The 5104-nt window shown below is 41.8% G+C and overlaps 1 pseudogene; it reads left to right on the top strand.

The window, feature by feature from the left end:
- Positions 1-2315: 2315 nt before the first annotated feature.
- Positions 2316-3902, top strand: LOC143399300 (mRNA decay activator protein ZFP36 pseudogene; annotated as a pseudogene).
- Positions 3903-5104: the final 1202 nt, after the last annotated feature.

The following is a 5104-nucleotide window of genomic DNA, read 5'->3' as shown; positions in this document are numbered from 1 at the left end:
AGGAATGTTAGGTGCAGGACAGGCTGAGTAAGCTGTCTGCAGGGCATGCCAAACAAAGTTAGCTGCAGGATGACGTGGCCTCTCAAACCCTCTGTCTGGTTCTTTATCAACTATTTGCTTCAAGCCCAAACGCCCAAGCCCCCACTCAAGGCTGAACACTCAACCCCCTGCTCAAGGCCAAACATGTAACCCCCCTTGTGCCAACAAGGCAGCTTGCAGACCCAGAGACCTCATTAGATTTGGGCTATAAAAACTCCCTCCTGCTGAGCCCCTCTCTCTCTCTTGCTATCTCTCTTGCTTTCTCTGTCTCTCTCTTGTTCTCTCTCTCTTCTCTTTCTCTCTTTTCTCCTCTGTTGCACTGCTGTAATAAAGATCTCTTGGTTGTTCTGAGTGTTGTGGTCACTTTCCTTTCATTTTGAATGCTATTTGTGAAGCAAGGACTTTATTGGGGTAAACACGTATGAGAGGAAAAATGGGGGTAGAATCTTGAGAGGCTGGGATGAAGTGGCAACTTCTTCCTAAGATGTTTCTCTTTATCTCTGTTAATAGTTGCAACCTGCTAGTTTCTGCTTTGATAATCATGCTTGCTCAGCAGCTATGGCAGGAACCAGAGCTGCCTGAAAAAAGGGAAAGACATCAAGGCTACTTGCATGAGAAAGTCTTAAAATTTGGAAGTCTGTACTGTATAAAAGATATTGAGAACAAATGGCAGGGCTCAGCCTTTGGAATAGAGTCTGCTGAGCCTGAACTGATGCTGAATAAATCTTGTTCTTCTGCATCTCCAAGTGTGGCTTGTCTCATTCCAGTGCCATAATTTTCTGTAATAGGGAGAGCTATTAGAATGCAAAGCAATCTCGACTTTGGGTGAAGAGAGGAAAAGAAAGGAAGAAGGCAGACAGGGATAAAGAAAGAAGGAAGAACAGCTAGAGCATCTTTGATTAGCATATAGTCTAAGTAATTTATAATTTGGAGTAATTGATTTTGCTTTTTTTTATACCCACATTAAATCTATCAATTCATTAGATATTGGAGATATAGCAAAAAACAACAACACTTGAGGAGCTTAAGTTATAGCACAGAAAGACAAATAATAACACAATTATTAATAATAAATAATAATTATTTTTCAATGAATAAGTAAGTTTTTCAACTAGTGACAAAGGCTAAAGGAAAAATAAAGTAGGGAAAGACAATACAGCATTGCTCTCAAAATTTTGAGGAAAAATGTTTGTCTAGAATTCTGTGCCCAGCCAAACTATTCATTAGATATAAGGGGAAAAAACTGAAGATATTGTCAATATGTAAATCTCAAAACATATACCTCTCTTAGAATCTGTCTCAAAATATATCGCAAATCTAAAAACTATTTTTAAGCATCTTGTTTTTTCTTCTTTCTTCTTTATTTTTCATTTTTTAGTATTAAAGATGGAACCCAGGACTCTTTTTATTTTGAGACTGGTCTTGAACTTGGGAATCCTTGCCTCATCCTCCAGAGTAGCTGGATTACAGACAGGCATTAGCTACCGTCAGGCTCTATTCTCAAAACGTATTAGCCTCTTAGCTTGGTTACTACCACAGCCTCTTAACTTATCCCCTGAACTCTCTGTTTTTCAGTCTCTAGCTTATGTTGAATGCAGTAATCAGGGATCATTTCAAAGGGTAAGTCAGGGCATGTATCTCTTCTTTTCCAAACTCTCAAAGGCTTCCCTTTTACTTGGAATAAAAACTAAGATTTTTATATTTGCCTTCCAGCCCCAGCAATATCTTTTTAGTAGGTTTTATTGACCATCCTATTAAAAATTGAGCTCTAGAGCTAGGGTTGTAGCTCAGAGGTAGAGCGCTCACCTAGCATGTGTGAGGCACTGGGTTCAATCCTCAGCACCGCATAAAGTAAAATAGAGACATTGTGTCCACCTATAACTAAAAAATAAATATTAAAAACAAATTGAACTCTATGTTATGCATTTTTCTGTGTCCTCCCCATCTCCCTTTCCTACTTTATTTTCTTCATAGCTTTGTCACTAGTTGAAAAGGTTATTCATTGGTATAGATAACAATTACTTATCATTAATAATTTTATTATTGTCTGCCTTTCTCTGCTATAACTTAAGCTCCATAACTGTTATTTTGTTTTCTGCTCTATCTCCAGTATCTGAAATAGTGCTAGGTTTAATTAGTGTTCAATAAATATTTTCTCAATAAAGAAATAAAGATTTTTATACAATTATGATAAAGTAATCACTTCCATATTCATTTGAAGAGGAATATGTAATTATTTAAAAAGTGTATGTCGAGCCTGACTTCAGCGCTCGGACTTTTGGCCCGCCCTTCATGGCCACCCGCGCAGCCATGGATCTCACTGCCATCTACGAGAGCCTCTTGTCGCTGGGCCCTGACCTGTCATCCGACCACGGAGGAACTGAGTCCTCTGGACTCTGGAGCCTGAACTCATCTGACTCCAGCAGCCCTTCTGGGGTCACCTCCCGCTTGCCTGGCCGCACTACCAGCCTTGTGGAGGGCCGCAGCTGTGGCTGGGTGCCCCCACCTCCTGGCTTTGCACCCCTTGTTCCCCGCCCGGGGCCTGAGCAGTCGCCCTCACCCACTTTGCCTACTGCCACCCCTACCACCTCCTCCCGCTACAAGACTGAACTGTGTCGGACCTTCTCAGAGAGTGGGCGCTGTCGCTATGGGGCTAAGTGCCAGTTTGCCCATGGCCTGGGTGAGTTGCGCCAGGCCAATCGCCACCCCAAGTACAAGACGGAACTCTGCCACAAATTCTACCTCCAGGGCCGCTGCCCCTACGGCTCACGGTGCCACTTCATTCACAATCTCAACGAGGACCTGGCGGCCCCTGGCCACCCCCATGTGCTGCGCCAGAGCATCAGCTTCTCTGGCTTGCCCTCTGGCCGCCGAACCTCCCCACCACCACCAGGCCTGGCAGGCCCTTCCCTGTCCTCATGTTCCTTCTCACCCTCCAGCTCCCCACCACCACCTGGGGACCTCCCACTTTCACCTTCTGCCTTCTCTGCTGCCCCTGGGACCCCTGTGACTCGAAGGGACCCCACCCCAGCCTGTTGCCCCTGTTGCAAAAGGGCCACTCCTGGCAGCATCTGGGGGCCCTTGGGTGGCCTGGCCCGGAGCCCTTCTGCACACAGCCTGGGATCTGACCCTGATGAATATGCTAGCAGCGGCAGCAGCCTGGGGGGATCCGACTCACCTGTCTTTGAGGCTGGGGTTTTTGTGCCACCTCAGCCACCTGCAGCCCCACGGCGACTCCCCATCTTCAATCGAATCTCTGTTTCTGAATGACAAGTGCCTGCCTAGTAGGCATCAGCTGGATCTCAAGGGGAGGCACTTGTGCTGTGGGAACCTGGGGGATTCCTGATTTAATCAAGTGGCCCTCCCTCCACATTCCATAATGCATTAACCCCTCCCCCATGCCACCCTGGGGCAGGTCCCCAGTGTGCAAACTCAGTGTTCATGGTGTTGGGGAACAGTGTTTTCTGGGGTTCTTTAAAACATGTAGCATATTTGAGGGAACCAGTGAGTCCTCTCCCCTGCCCAACTGTCTCCTGGAATTGTTTGCTGTGAATAGTAGGCCCCTATGTCCCCTCCCATTTTTCCCTAGACCCGAGGTTCCAGTGTTTGGTGATTGGAACCTCCCCGAGGGAGAATCCTGGTGCTCAAATTTCCCTCCACAGCAAGTAGCCAAAGTTATTGCCAAATCCCTCCTCCCAAGCCAATGGGCCCCTTATTTATGACGACTTTATTTATTCTAATAAGATTTTATAGTTATTTATATATATTGGGTCGTCTGCTTCCCTTGTATTTTCCTGCCTTTTTGTAATATTGGAAACGATGGTATAATTATTGTAAGTATGCTATAATAATATATTAAGTAATATATTGTCTTAAAAATTAAAAAAAAAATAAAAAAAATAAAAAGTGTATGTCATTGTTTAAGAGCAAAAACAGCAACTTAAAAGCATGTGATATTAAGAGTGTAGACTAAGTGTTGTAATTAATTATTGTTTTCAAATGCATTATATGTTTTATGTCGTTTTGGGATCTCCAAATAGAGAAAAATTTTATTTTATTTTTGAGGAATAATTTGTCTCATAAAACTTTCATAAGAAGAGTTATACAATTTTATTTAAAGCTTTAGTCATTCTAGTTCACATCAAATAGTCATTTAAGATTTAGAAATAATCTTTTAAAATGGTGAAGATATCTTAAGGATTTTATCTTGACTTAAATCATATACATACATGTTCATTCACTCATAAATTTTTTTAATATTTATTTTTTAGTTGTAGTTGGACACAATGGCTTTATTTATTTTCATGTGGTGCTGAGGATCGAACCCAAGGCCTCGCACGTGCTAGGCGAGCGCTCTACCGCTGAGTCACAACCCCAGCCCCATCATAAATTTTCCTTAAGAATGTTTGCTGACACCTGGCATAAAAAAAATACTAAAATTGGCATGGATGAACGAATATGCAACTTACATCATTTCTGAATTTTTCTGTTTCTTTAAATTGAAATAGGACTTGATGACTCTTGTAAAATGAGTTCAGCTTCTTTAGACTTAAAAAGTTTCTTCTTAATTTCCAAATTAGAGTTGCTTTGTATATGCTATTTTGGCAACTTTTATTCTTAGTATTTATTGAACCCAGGGCCTCACACATGCTAGGCAAGTATTCTACCACTGAGCTACATGCCCAGCACTTTTTATTTTATTTTAAGATAAGGTCTCACTGAGTTGCCTTGAACTTCCAATCTTCCTGTCTCAGCCCATTGAGTAGCTGGAAATAATCATATAAAGAAAAAAATGCATGGATACTTACACATTGGATGAGAATCTTATTCCCGTCTCTACTCTCCTTTTCTAACTAACTTTTCTCTCTTCAATATTTCTTCTCATGGACTACCCATCTTCCCTGATTTATTTACTGCTCTTTATTGGTTGAATAGCTCTGTTTTCCATTAAGGATAACAGCTTTTAATCACAGATCTCAAGCCCATTATGTACATTAATTAATGTCTGACATCTCTTAATGAGGTAGGTAAAAACTGTTAACATTTCAGAGTAGGCAAGTTTGAT

The sequence above is a fragment of the Callospermophilus lateralis genome, chromosome 5 (genome assembly GCF_048772815.1).
Source record: "Callospermophilus lateralis isolate mCalLat2 chromosome 5, mCalLat2.hap1, whole genome shotgun sequence".
Classification (NCBI taxonomy): domain Eukaryota; kingdom Metazoa; phylum Chordata; class Mammalia; order Rodentia; family Sciuridae; genus Callospermophilus; species Callospermophilus lateralis.
Note: the sequence above shows the minus strand (reverse complement) of the source record. Positions and strands in the feature narration are given on the sequence as shown.